The sequence below is a fragment of the Pteropus medius genome, unplaced genomic scaffold, assembly GCF_902729225.1.
Source record: "Pteropus medius unplaced genomic scaffold, Ma_sr-lr_union100, whole genome shotgun sequence".
Taxonomy (NCBI): Eukaryota; Metazoa; Chordata; class Mammalia; order Chiroptera; family Pteropodidae; genus Pteropus; species Pteropus medius.
The window spans coordinates 2,547,444-2,563,396 of NW_024342644.1; the positions used below are offsets into that span (position 1 = coordinate 2,547,444).

The 15,953-nt window shown below is 33.1% G+C and overlaps 1 protein-coding gene across 11 annotated transcripts in view; it reads right to left on the bottom strand.

The window, feature by feature from the left end:
• Positions 1–15,953, bottom strand: part of CDKAL1 (CDKAL1 threonylcarbamoyladenosine tRNA methylthiotransferase) — a 566,460-nt gene that overhangs the window by 525,105 nt on the left and 25,402 nt on the right. The gene's annotated exons all lie outside the window — the stretch shown is intronic.

Sequence of the window (15,953 nt, forward strand, 5' to 3'; positions counted from 1 at the left end):
TTTAATCCTGATATAACTCCCACAGATATAACTTCACACTGGCAAGTACTGGGTTTCAATGTAAATAAGCCTTTCAAAGATTAATTTTTAAAAAGTGGTTATATCATACAGATCAACATTTATGTCTCTACAGGAGGAAAGACAAAACCGACTGCTCTTTAATTATGCGAACAGGCACCTAGGAGAAAATTTCCAGGGACCACATCATAGATAGATTCAAAATATGTTGGCTTTCAAACAAGTCAAATAGAAGTGAAGTAGACTTCACTTCACTTCTGAACTAAACATAAAGCTATTTGACAATTTCATCTTCATTCCTAAAGTTTATATATTCCAGCTTGCCAAAACACTTTATTTAATATTCTTATTAGGAAAATGGGGGCATCACCTTATATTGGGATCATCTATATCCGCCACTTGCGATAACTAAAAAATTAAAAAATAAAACTAAATCTTTTCATTTAAATTATTTCCCTCAGCACATAGCATTATATCTCACAGAAATGCTGAAGAGTTAAGCAACATGTTAAAATTCATATATATGAACGTGTCTCTGTAAAATGTCTCATGAAAAAACAAAAGTATTTTATCACTTACATACATGAAGAAAATACTTCCTCCTCAAAAAGTAATTATTATTTTGCTATATGTCTATTTTTCAAAATATATTTATCTATATATCTATACACATTTTAAAAGAGGAGGGGGGCTGGGCTTTCCAAAGCTAAGGTTCTCAAGAGAGCTTTGTTGTATTTCTCCAAAAAGATTTAGCATTCATTTTTTGAAAACCACGCTTCATCCTAAACATAAAGTTAATATATGTACAGTGCTCAGAAAAATGTTTAACGCCTAGTAAAAGTTAAGTAGATTTTGAATATTACCATGAATTGCTAAACCAAAACCTAGATGTTAGAGGTTGTGACATTACTTACTGACTTCTATTTTATTGCAAAAGGCAAAATCTGCAATTTTGAGATATTTATTATAAATCATGGATAAAATAACACCAAAACTGGAGATTGTACTTTAATGATTACTACAGGCACTTTGTACTAGCTGTAACTCTTCCGCTGCTCCATTCTGAAGGCTGCTAAAGCAGTCATCATTACTGTCTCTGTCATACTACTTGGATCTAATACCTACACTTCATGAGCAACAGCATTAAAAACGAAGGTTAATGAAACTTGCGATACATTAAGAGTTTAATACAGTGTATAAAATTTTTCTTCAAATATTTACCTAAACTCTAACAAAAAGAATTATATTTGGTTTGCCCAAAACATTAGCTTCACACCTTTCAAGTCTTAGTAAGATGAATGCTTTATAAGAATAAAGGACAGAGCTTTATCTATGTCCCCCACAGCATGTAGCTCAGTATATTTTACAAAGTAAGTATACACTAAGCAGGCCCTATGAAAATGACTCCACATAAAATTCAAAGAATTATAAGGCTTCTTACTAAACCAAATACAGGCAGCATATCTTATGAGTTAGTATATGGAAAAAATACTGCTTTACAAAAGAATTGTGTATTTAAAGCAACCTTCACCAAAGAGAGGGTATATGGTATATCTGTTAAAATATAAATGTAATTTTTTTCAAATTACAGTATAGTACAATAAAATGGAAGTCTGACTGCAGAAAGTGTATAATAACTCCATTCAAGGTTTTCACAACATCCAGTGTTATAAGTTAGTAAGAAGCAAGGTGATCTACTGCTTCAAGAGGTGACACTGAGGTTCTGAAAGCTGAGCTGCAAAAACATCTGGACTTCTCCTGGGAAAATAACGTTATTTATGATGAAAAAAGTGTCAATGAAACTGACCTAACCATTAGTTGAGGAAAGAGACACAAGGGCTAATAGCCCAGCAATAAAAAGTTAAAATACTATCCGGAATACTTAGAAAGGTGACGGCCATAAACAGCTTATGTTATAACCTGGAGAGGGGAATTAGATAATAAAAAATAAAGGAACAGCATCTTTAAAGACCAAACAGAAATCAAAAGGATGAAGGGGCAGAAGTAACAGTGAAGGCCTAAGTCAGGAAAGTAACTAGCAGGCCCACATGGTCAAGGAGTGGAAATAACAGTGACCCCTTAAATGATAAATGGATGCATTCTGAGCCCATTCCAAACTCATGAGTATTGAAAGTGAAAGAGACATGTAAAAAGCTCTACTAAGTTCACTCAGTAACCAAATGACTAGAATCTGTACTCCAGCCTTCTTATAGCTGATTCCTATGTACATTATTTTTAATTCTCATAACTCTATAAAACTGATGTTATTCTTATAACAAACTATTAAATGTCATTGACTTTCTGGGTGCTTGAAAATAATTGAACTGTAAACTCTAAATTCCCAAAGTAAAGGACCTAGAGCAGGTGTGTCCAATCTTTCTGAGTACAAGGACCCCACATGGTGATATAATACTTTCAATTACCAATGACTAAGAAAACACATACATACAATCAGAGACCTTCCCTATAATAAATCTGGTGAGTCTCTCACCCCCAGGGTCTACAGACGACTAGTTGAGAAACACCAATCTACTAATACATACAGGCTTGAATAAGCACAACATTGGTTGCATGATTAGCTTTGTTGAGGCTTAAAGTACTCTTTCTATTACTCCCACAGATTTCAAACTGTAAGTAGTTCCTTCCTAAATATACTCCCCTGCAGCAAAAAAAAAAAAAAAAAAACTATAATTTCAAGACCTATTTCATGAATTACACAAGTCATAAAACTAAGTCCTAATCATTACATCTGTTTGGATAGTGTCAATCCTTACTAACCCTCCCAATACTCACCCAGCATCACCACTAGGATGAAGGAAAAGACTATGGTTGGGTATGGGGAATTGTGGCAAACAGTGTAGTGATTAAAAGTGTGGGCTCTGAAAGCAGCCTGCCGGGCTAAGAAGCCCAGCTCTACCCCTAATACCTATATGATTTTGGTCCAGTCCTTCAATCCCTCAGTGCCTCAGCATCCTCATGTGTAAAACAAAGATTAAAAAGAAAAAACACATTTAATTATACCAGTCAAAGCTGGACTGGTATAATTCTAAACAGAAAGATGGGCATTGCATTAGTATAAGCACTTCGAAAAACTTAACTCTGCATATGTACAAAGGCTATTTCTTTGCAGCCAGTGTAAGGGGAATCTAAACTAAGCCATTGCACTGCTTTCTTTCCTACCCAATGCCTCTTTTCTATTGACCTTTTATATTTTTCTTCTTGGTTCATATTTTAGCTTATCAAAATCAACAATAAACAATGCTCAGTCCTGAGGAAAAGATTAGAATTTTAGAACACAAGATAGCTTTTTTTTTTTTGGCAAACATCAAGTCCTTTATCGGATGTCAAGACTTTCACCAAATATGTCTCTCACAGAGAGCTAAGTAAACAGATAACTGCAGAACCCAATATGATAATGCATGTAAAGCACTTAGCACAGGAGCTAGCACTCCATAAATGTGAGTTGTCATTAATTCTATTAACAATACTAAAAAAGCATTACTCAACATCTCAGCTTTAAGGTAAAAATAAATTTGTCTGGTTACTAGTGTACACATTTTTGTTGTTAGAAGAAAATGGAATTTATACATGCAACAACCTAAATGAACCTCGAAAATAGTCTGAATGAAAGAAGCCAGACACAAAAGGGTACTTAGTATATGATTCTGCTTATATGACCCCCATGAATAAGTGGAAATAGAACAGAGAGCGGCTGCTGCAGAGGGGATGGGAGAGGGAGGATTTACTGGAAAATGGTACAACAAAATTTTCTGGGGAGATGGAAATATTCTCTTTCTTCTTTAGGTGGTGGTATATAGGTGTATAAAATGGAGGAAAATTCATTTAACTAAATAAACATGTAAGAGCTGTACATTTAATAAGATATAAATCGTACCTGAACTTTACAATTTTTAAAAAGCAAATGCATCTGTATATATTCTATAATTTAGAGTAGGAATGTTATACATAGGCGATTTAAGAGAGGGAAAATTAAAATAATTACCTGAGAAATATGGACTCAAGGACTTACAAGTTATGGTCCAGGGAAACAAATATATGTATTTATTCTTTTTATAAAAACTACATCTAAGAATAAAACCTTTTCCATATGCATCCTATTTACATCTCTCTTATTGTCTCTCTTAGCTGTGATCATTGGCTAATTCTTCCAGTCATCTCAGACAGTCTGTAGTCTATGCTTACACCACGATACTAATAGATTTAACAAAAAAAAAAAAAAAAAGGACTGTGAATACTCAATCAAAAAAGCAATGTTTTTATTAAATAGACCAGCAGCTGTGTGAGCAGAGACTTGTAAATGCATCTGTTCTACGGGATTTTCTGTTTAATTCAATTTGTTCAAATCAGAGCAGCAAGGCCCTAGAACTATGGACTAGACAAGGAAATAGTTTTGCTAAATAGAATCCTTCATTGAAATGGTGTTTGTTAGAATAGAACTGTACCTATTCACTCATTCACTCATTCACTCATTCATGCAACAAGCACTTACTGAGCACCTATTCCATCCCAGCCATTGTGTGTGGTGCTGGGAACACAAAGATGAAGCACAGCCTGGAAGAGGTGACAGACATCTGAACAGATGGTTGTAACACACTGGCAGGTTCAATATACACACAGGCCTAGGGTAGTACTATGAAGGCACAGAGGAGGGGAAGATTTCCTTTGCAGGCTGAAGCTATTCTGGAGTGAACAGGCAGAAAGGGAGAATGAAAGTATATTTCCACCTAATCCCCACTCCATATATGAGTGAGCTTCAGTTGTATCAGTACTGTTTTATTCTGAATCCAGGTAAGGGGTGGTATATAGCTGTTCCTTATCTTATTCTTTTAGTCCTTTTCTCTGTCAAATATTTCCTAATAAGAAAATGTAATGCAATCCACCAAGTAATGCCTGTAGACTTTGAAAACCTTCATCACCAGCAGTTCCTTCTTCCACAACAGATAACTTAAGAGTTGCCAGGGTCGGCTCATCAGAAACGAAGGCAATAGGGAAAAGAGATAGGCCTAGGCATTCTCATGATGGCTGCATATGAAGCCCAAACAGGCACAATGGAGTAGGCCCAAGACATCAAATATACTGTAAAATTAAGAAACAAAACAGATGTATAGAACACATTCCAACTTCATTTTATACACACACAGAAAAAATAATTAGAATATATACCTTTGCCATAGAAAAAAAGTTTATCACAACTAATTCCATTCATTCTGATCACTATTCTCTCAACGTTTATTGAACACTTGCACCATGCCACCTATATACAGAGAAAAGAAAGTTCCTGGCATCCAACAGGAGGAGTCAGTCAAGCAGGTGAGCCAACCTCTGGAGCGCAATTGAGAGACAGAGTACCATAAGGACTGGCAAAGATACACTGCAAGATATATGACAGGGAACATGGGGAAATCTTTACCATCTTCACAGGTCACACCAACAAACCTTGGAAATTCTGCAAAATATATATGGGAAAGAAATCAAATATATTCTTAAAATATATTTTAATTATTAAAAATAATTTTAATGCACATCATAATACTTGATATCAAAGGGTATAAGATTTTTGGTAATGATGGAACATTGATTATTCTCCTATTCCATAAATAAGCAATCACATCATCTCACTAGTACCTTCTAATAAGGGGAAAAAAAGACAAAATTCTAGAACTCATGTAGAAGTTCAAGGTGCCACTATCGTGCTGAAATAATACTGCCTTAAACCAAACTAACTGATGGGAATATGCTAGAGCCTTTAAGCAAAGGCAATCTTCTCATGACTGGAGTAACAGGTAATACGTTTACATGTATAATATAACTCAGTTACTTATTATTTTACTGTTCTTATACATATTAAATGATCAGTCTTCAAATCAATTTTTTGGAATTTCTATTTTTCCATCCTAAAAAAAAAAAACAACTTTAATATAAAATAAATCATATATATACACACATATACACACATATATAGCTAAGTGAATTTAAGGTACTTTTAAGGTGAATATTTTAATTGACTTTCCTCTCTCTCCTATAATTCTACTGTAAATCAATAAGCTTATAAGAATAATGCTGCTGCTTACACACCAGTGTCCTTCTTATGCTTGAAATTTTAAAGGTAAAGAGCAAGACAGATTGGTGATGTTTTGGTAGAGTATATTGCCATGGAAATGACTGGCTTGTTCCTTGTGAAGCACCATTACCTCATTGCAAATGAAAAAAGGAAAAGGATGATTTCTGAGGATCCAACTCAGAGAAAAATTAATAGCTAGGGGGAAAAAAAATCCAAAAACTAAATAGACAATTTGGAAAATATTGCAATGTCAAATAGTATATTGAAATGTGTTCAAAGAGCTTATAAAAGCTTGACCTCCAAAATAGGAACCATGTAATCAAAAAGAAAGATATAATGTTCATGTGAAGGTAAACCATTCAAATAGCATGGCCTTGTGATTTCTAAATAAACACAGTATAGCCTCAATCCTGACAGACTCTGAGCAAAATCCTATAGCTACAACATAAAATTAAGTCCACATCACACTTTTCCCTTTCTAAAAGCAGCCTGTTTTTTTTCCCCCTTTTTTCCTTTTTTTTTTTTTTTTGTGCCCCTGTTTATACAGCTTATCCCTTATCACACTGACAAGACTGGGAACCACAGCAGATGGTCCCCCCAGACATAATTCTAACAGGTTTTTTGTGCAAACAAAAGATAAAGAAGGCTACAGCAATGATTTACTGATATCTAAAGTTGAAAACTGACAAAACACAAACTGCTTTTTTCTTACTGTTTGAACTGTTTATCCTTTAAACTACTAAGATAGATATGGCCAAAATTAAATATGATTTTAAAACTACAAAACCAAATACTCAGTTTTAACCACCATTAAGTTTTGTGTTTCAGTTACCAAAATGTCCTAAATCGCATTTTTTAAAAACACTATGCACCATTCTTTTTGTACCAGCAAAAGTGTAAAATATTTGTAAATTGATCTTATAAATCCTACTTGGTTGCTATGTTTTAAAATAAACTACTCATCTGGATTTTTCTTAAGCAAGGAAAATGCATTTGAATTGAAAACTCCAAAATATTTTCTCCAAGAAGAACTAAAGAATGAACTGAACCAAATCTGGAATCTTGGTTGTAGGGCTAAAGTCTATTTCTATTTCAAAATTACCTACCAGGTGAATATAACACAAAACCAAATGGAATATGTCCCCAAAATTACTCATCCTTCGAGATTAAAGTTTTCACACCATAAAACAGAAGCTCCCTCATGACAATCTAATTGCAAAGAACACTGTTTATATGGTATATCTGAAAATCCAGCAAGAGCCTCAAATGATAATATATAATGAAACTGACAAGCATCTGAAATAAACTATCCAGACATCAAGCAAAAACATACCAGACAGACCCACAGGGCTTTTTTAATGTAGGTCACGATTGTCAGACCATAGCGAAAATGTGGTGACCCCTGATAAAAATTAACCTTGATTATATGTAATCATGCACATATTTTGCTCTCAGTAACCAGCCCCCTGAAGTAAGTCCATAAAGCTGTAAGAAGTGGATATCACAGTCTACTGTGAAATATTTTTCACCAAAGAAAATGTCTGCCCATCATATTTGTATCAATGGAGGTATAGGATTAGCTTCCATCAAAACAGCCCAAGACCTCTGAGACTACACAGTACTGCTTACTTTCTGAGAGGTCTCATTACTTCAACAAAATGTACTCTATAGTATGTTTGCACAGATGTCTAAGACACCATAAAAAGCTACACATGCACACTTAAACTCCTTTATCTTTCTAGAGGTATAACATGGCTGCTTTTTCACGGGCAAATTACAAAAGCAAGCAAATTAAAATCAGATCAGAAGTAAAAGGCCCAATCACATAATTTCTTATATATTCTTTTTGTAGAAATCACTCACAAAGTATCTGACTGGGGGAGACGTGGAATTAAAATGCTGATTTTCCAATTAATCCAAGCTAATGTATCCTTTCATGAAACCTTACATGAGGACAAAAATTCCCCATGCAGCAAAAAAAAAAAATTAGTATATTCATATGATATAGGCATTTTATCTACAACTAGTTAATTCAGGTAGTGACACCATAATAGTAATCAAGCCAGCATTGTAAATTTGAACCAGCAGCTAGTTACACTGCCTTCCACAGGCATGAAAGAGATGTTTAATTTTGCCAGCCAGCCAGCCATTACACATGAGAACTGAAAACAGGACCAAGTGAGAGACTATGCTCAAATCAGTGCAAATCCATTACTACTGGAAGAGCAGTGGGTCAAAAAGTTCATCTCTATCAGGTAAACATCATTCAGTGGAAACGATAGGTATTCCCTGTACAACATTCCCAAGTCCAATCTAAATCCACTGCGCCATGGGTTAAGCAATATTTTCCTGATCCAAGGGATGTCCAAGATTCAGGAAACTACAAATATATTAAGTACAATCTTACAATTGTTATTTGATGGTCTATATTCTAAGACAAATATCATATATATTTCTGAACAAAAAATAAATTGTCGGACATAGAAAAATCTAATTTTGAATTTTATTAACAACAGTATGGCATTTATTATAACTCTAAGACAAAATATAAAGCATCATGCTGATGTAAAAGATATTATTTAAAATAAATGCAGCATATTTTCTTTAAATACATATTAGGTTTACTTCCATCTGCCATCTTTTTGGAGAAAAAAACTCCCTAGAGCTGAAATATGTTTGCTAATAAATGTAACTTGAGATTTTTCTTTGAAATTAAACTGTAAAAGTGTTATGAAAACTGTCTTGATTACATACGGCACCAATCACATACTATTCTCATTATGGTCACTATGCACATATTTTTAATACATAAATAACAAACATTGACAAGCAAGGTAAAATAGTAACAACATTAAAATCCACAATGGAATATTTCAATTTAGAAAAGCAGATCTCACATACATTTTGTTAAAGGCAAACAGGAAATGTGCAACAATGAGTTGTGCAACATGGTCCTTAAAATCCTGAACTTACTAAATGTCAACATATTAGTAGGAGACTCTGGCTACAAGCTAATTTAATACTTAAATGTTAATATAATTTCCCCATTACTACATCTGCCATGAATGTCTTTTTAACCAGTAAAAGCAAGCGTAGAAAATGGTATGCAAGAAAGAAAAATGCTCCAGCAATATTCTTGTTCATATTCATAAATACACACTATTTCCAAACCTAGTTTATTAAAAATTACTACTATACGTTCAAATATTAGTGATTATTTGAGCAGAAAAAAAGTGAGAAATTAGTAATAAAAAAAAAAGAAAAAAATCTAAAAATAATATAAGTGAAAGTAGGCTATTATCTTGCCAGGCATAAATATATAAAAACAGTGTGATTTTATTTAAAACATGCAAAGACTAAATCCTAAAATAATTAATTTCTTTAGTGAGTCACAAAAATAGAACTGGATAAATCTTGTTACAAATACTGCAATGTGGACCCATACATATAATAAATAAAGTATAAGAAAGCACTCAGCATTTCTATGTAAACTGCTTCTGAAGGATTATTATGGAATGCACACACTGGCTCAACTTAAAGTGTTCGGGTTTTAAACATTAATTTACTTTGACTATGTGCATGTCAAAATGAAAGATTGCTGTCTGGATCCAGACATGCCATATTAATATTGAACACAGGCATTCACTTCAGGTCAGTAGTCACTCCAAGTCTACTTCAGCAGGTGGTAAAAGTAATGTACTCATTAAAATGTATGTGTTACAAGGTTATCTCCCCCAAACAGCTCTCAAATAGCGGTAGCCTTGAAACTTAAGCATTAGATATGCTAGAACCAACCTCTAATTGTCACAGGTCTAGAGAAAATTGAACTTATTCTCGCTACCTGATAACCAATAAATTTAGTTGCTTTCATCAGTATCTTGAGAGTAGTCAGAGTTTTAAATTCTGTGGAGCCAACCTGACTGCTTCCAACATAGTTAAATGTTCTTGAACCAACCTACACAGATTAGAATGTCATCTTAGATCTAGAAGCCAAAAGTGAGATTTTTCATTTTGGATGCCTCACTGTATTGCTTAAGTAAAATTTTACTCCTTTTATTTTTATTAACTCTATTCAAATTATTTTCCCCTTTTCGAAGATAAATTTCAAGTACAGCAGCATGAGTAACTACCCCCAAAAATTGAAATACCTTTTTTTTTACTTTTCGCTATCAAGAATAAATCTTTTGCATTTATACCTGATACACCTAAACTTGAACAAGATCATTCTCTAGCTCAGTCGTTCACTTTTCTCACTCTCAAGTCACCCAATAATTTCCACTAGCAGATAATTCACTTCTTCATTTTAATAACATTTTTAACTATATAAACTATGTTCTTTGACTCATTTGTAAATGAAAGCAGACGGGTCCCCAAAATTTGTAATTAATCATTTCACACTTCTTCATTTTGTCATTATCCACCCAATTACTAGATAAAGGAAGGACCAAGAGAAGGACAGGTCAACAGAAATAGGGAAATTGGAGCCTTCTTACAAGGATTAGACCGTATCTGCCTTGTTCAGTGCTAAATACCGAGCACCACAGGCACATGACAGATAGTTAATGAATAAATGAACTTATGAAGAACAGAGAACACTGTAGCTCAACTCACTCATTTTACATATAAGGTTCAGAAAGATTAAATGGCTTGGATAAGATCACAAGCCAAGTTGGTCAATCTTGCACAGAATCTAACTCAACAGATGCTGCTTTAACAAGCTTGATAGCTTGTTCTAATTCTCCTGCCTATAGTACTTATTCTTTAAGCTCAACACAATCTTCTCTCTACAGATTTACATAGGTTCCCCCCTTGTAGAAATATACCTGGAAAGCACTCCTTTCCCAATCAGGGGGCGACTGTTTCTATAAATTCCCATAGCAAGAGAATATATTCTAGGAGAATTTTTTTTTTTTGATTTTGAGAAAGAAGTGGTGTTTTAATAACAAAAGATAAAGAAAATGCCATTAATCATTTACTACTTAAGAAATTTGTTTCAAGAAAAGGGAAGAATTGGAAAAATAAATAAATAAATGCCTGGGCATGCAAACTCAAAGACACTGAAATTACTGATAGTTCCTTGTTTGTCAAAAAAGAAAACTGAAAGAACAAAATAAAACAGGAATGATGCATTAAAATAAATATTTGTTACAATTTTGGAATTGTGTGTTGTGTATATGCTTCTGAATAATGTGAATGCTGTTTATACTTATATATTAATAAATAATATATTAATGATCTAATTAATAATATAAATAAATACTATACAGTCTGTAGTTATATACTTTCAAAAGTTTTAAGAGGAATTTAGTGTGTCCTGGAAAATGTAGATGTTCATTTAATGACGACAGATAAAACCAATAATGTCTTGATCCTCTAGGAGGATTTTAAGATCTAATGGAAAGATAATATAGGGAGATCAAAGGTAGTAAAAGAATCCATAGAAGTCCCAGCCAATGTATTTTAAATTTACTACAATATTCTGTAGTACTAAAAGAAAGCATCAAAAGACAGGACTATACGTGACAATTTACTTTTTCAGTTTGTAATGACGACTGCTGAACTTTTAAGGGTCTCTAAAATAGTCAGGATTTCACTTCCACAATTTCATTCAAATGTGAGAAATTTCTTTTCACTTGCAACAGATAAAGTGCTTTCTAGAAGCTTTCACTGTACCCAAATATTTATAAGCCCAATCAATTCCTTTCTTACTGTAACAGACTCCCACTTTCTGGGGTCTTGCAAGGTTCCAGGAACCCTCCAACAAAGATCTCCGCTTCCTCACAGCTTTCAGATAAAAGATGGTAACTACCAGGGCCCAGAAGTATCTTTTCTCTGCTGAAAGGTTAAAACTTCTACATATGACCTATCAGCCACTTTTCTTCCTTTTTAGTTCTCAACCCTCAATTTCCTCTTATCTAAATTATCTCAAAAAGGTATGACTTAACTATATGAAAGAAAAAAATTCTAATGATTCTGAAAGACTATCTAAAAGTAAATTTAATACAACCTACTAGACTTCTCACAAAGGGAAATCACACTGGGAATGGGAAAAGAATCTTCAAATTGGGTAGCTACTTTCATATTCAGATTAAGGATTTTTCCATCCTCCATAACATCTTTAAGTTTAAAAAAGCATAGCACCAGAGTTAAGTATTCCAGTGGCTGGCAGTCAATGCAAATTAGTATGACATGTTTAGACATCAGGTGTTCCATGACTTATACCAACAATGAAAGCTAACTCCAAATGCTCTTGACCAAAGTAAAAGCATTTCTTTGGCAGGTGACAGAAAGAATGATGAGTCAGGAAGAAATACTCAACACTGGCCAGATGCCTTAAGGTATCACCAGTAAGAACAGGAAAATTAAAAGAACCAATTGAGGAAACTAACAAAGAACAATGTACCTATTTTATTCAATCACTTTAAGCAAGAAATCCATACTTAAGCACCCATGAATCACAGTATTTGTTAAGCATCAATAAGGCCATTTACTATAGTCAAGCTCATAAAGGGTCTCAAAATTTTATAAAAGATTACTTGAACTCGAAAAATGCTAAATATAATTCTTTCAGGAGGTAAGAATCATCAGTTTTACACTGAATATTAAAAAGAGCAAAATAAGAAACCAAATCTATGCTCTGTAAAATCATTCAGTTAATTTTACTAATTTCTCAATAAATGAAATGAACGTTGGTATAAATTCATTCGACAAACACTGAATGCTTATTATAGGCCAAATATGGTAGTAGGTACTGTGAATACAAGAAATCGGGATATATCTGTACTCAAGTTCAGTCTAATAGGAGAGAAAGACATGTAAATAATTCCAAAAGTCTAATAAGTGCTACAAGTAGAGCTAAACTCAGTCATAGTGGTGTGTTAAGGAAGAGCCCGATCTGAGGTGTGTTAGGGGACAACAAGGGAAGGAAGAGTGGAATTAGAAATGTTCAAGGATTTCACACCTGACATTTCTTAATATAGTGCTTTACCACTTTCAGAGTTAGACAATATGAGTGAACAAATACGACCCATCCCTCACACTTAGGTCCCTCATAATTCTGGAACAGTCAAAATGGATTATTCCATAGATGAGATTTTTAAAAGCTGTAAAAAGATAATAAGTTCACTAATAATCACAATTATCTTTGAAGAAAGACCTCAAATCTTCCAACTCCTAACCTCTTATTCCTTCTAATAAATTACTCCATTCTGTCTCACTAGTTCCCCAAAGAAGCCATTTATTTATTATGTTACTTCAATATCTTATTTTGCCTCATTTCCTAATTAACACTCACCAAGAGGAAAAGATGTGCAAGAAACAAACACATAAAACTAAAAGACGTTTAAATAGATTAAAATGGATTAAACACGTTTATATCAAATTCCATTAAGTTACCAGTTCATTTCATAGACTCAAATCTAAAACATTTATATATAATGGTGTTTTCTTTATTAACACTTAATATAATATTAGCTAACATCTCTCGACCATTTATTATTTTTCACAACTCTGTAACCCATTTTAGAGACAAAGAATCGCAGGCTCACAGAGGTTTGAGAAACACGTTTTCAGTTATACCAAGTATACTAATTTAAAAATTACCTTAAGTTTTTCAGACATTTGAGTTGACTGGTGTCTTTCAGTTCAAGATGAGACCCAACAATGGGAGAGAACATCCTCAAGACAAAGCTAAAGGAGCATTACACTTTCAGATGAAAGGCTAAATATAAAAAGAAAAAAATCCCTCCTAGTATAAATATTTATTGTAGAAAAGATAAAAATATAATTTATAAGGAGAAGTTTCTGTGGATGAAGAAGGATAATAAATGAATCGAGTCACATAAACTGTTTTCCTTCTATGAAAATTTTAACAAATTTTAAAAATATTTTAGTTCTCTCATGTTTTAGCCCTTGGTTGTCCTTACCCTATCCTCATCATAAGATCTTGAAATTCTTGACCACATACAGTATTCTCCTCCCATGAGGAATTTTAGACACATAATCAAGTTTACAGAATAAAAAAATGGGTGTAATAAAATGACTGACTTCTTGAAAACTGCCTATTCTGTCTATTCCTCATTCTTGTGATATTTTCTCATTGACGTTTAAAAAAAAAAACAATCAAAAAATGTTAATAAGCCCTTGCTTAATAAAACCAATGACCCAACTCTCTTTCCTAATTAAAAGCTGACAGTACTTGGAGGACTAACAATTTTCAATGAATGTTCAGATGTAACAGTCTTATTAAAATTATGTCTATTTTATAATTTCCTCTATTATTAATGCATGCTTAAAGAAACTGATTCTAAAATACACTTTTTCTTGTTCTTTTCCAGTCCTTGACACAGACTGGTGAGTGGTACTATGGATTAACAAGTATATTCAACCAACACAGATGACTGAAATTAAAAAACTATAACATATTAACATATCTAGGCCACACAGAAGGGTCATGAGGTAAGATCATCAGCATAAATTAGCACATTATTATAAGGCATCTAAAGGAGCATTAGATGGAGCCTGCATGATAGATATTTTTTTCTTAACGAATATATAATGCTGTTTGACTAGACTTAATAACAAGTATTATTTGGAGAAAAAATATTGCTTGTATATCACATTTGACTACTTCGGCTCCTACCTTGACAGTCAAATGTGAAATTACAGAGAGCCTGAGAGTGGGTCAAGCAGGGGAGAGAAGAGGAAACCTGTTGAAAGCATTTTTGGGACACCTGGCTGTCTTGCTCAATTTAGTGTCCAGAAACAAGTTGTTTTCAAAGTCATTCTGAGTACATTTTTGCTTTTTATAATTTCTTACAAAAATCTGAAATCATTGAGTCATTTAGGAAAATAAACCTTTGTTATTTACCATATCCACAGAATTTTACAGCTACGAAAATAGGTAAAATAGCAGATCAGTGCCTTGCTATGTAATTAAAACACTTTTTTAATCCCTACAGTAAGAATATCCTAAGAGTATGGCCTCTGAAGCATTCAAGTGTCATTTTTTTCAATTTTTCACACTATTCACAGCTCAAAGAACAATTGGTAAACACTGAAAAAAAATGTTTAAATGATAGTCTTTAGCTCCTGGAACAGTTGCTGAATAATCAAGTCCTCCTTCAATTATGCATTTTTAAACAGTTAAAATAAATCACATATGTATCATATTGCCAACATCAACAAAGGCAGCAACAAGAGTGAGCATTTAAATATATAAGCACATACACTCATAGGAACATAAAAGAAACCTCTAAATGCCAAGTATGTCTCCAATTCTCCCAAACTATATACATTTAGTAACTGAGACAGTCACTTCAGAGTTATGAGGATGAGTTTTAAATAGGAAAAGATTTTAAGGATTAGTAACTTAAAAGTGATATTTAAGGAAAAAAACTGAAATGTACAAGTTGACTTGAAACATTTTCTACTTTGAATAAAATAAATAAATAAAAACAGTGGAAACACTCTTGAAATTATCTAAGGTTTCGTCACATTATCCCTAAAACAAGAGTCAAGCATTTTATATTATTAACAGAAGCATTCTGTGCTTTCTTACTTCCAGTAAAAATCACTAGCAAATTCTGCTTATACTGAAACAACTCTAGATAGCTTTAATTGGACATAAAAATACCCTACTTGTATTATCTTGCTTGGGTCATAAACTACATTGGTCATAATATGCTCTATGAATGAACAATCAGGAGGTCTTCACATAACTGTATGGGAAATGTATTTGCCATATCCTGCTATATAAATAATCCTCACTTCAAATCAAATTCATATTATCTAATTTTTGCATTTCTCACCTAAAGAAGCTATTCATAAAATTTAGATACCCCTTTTATCACAC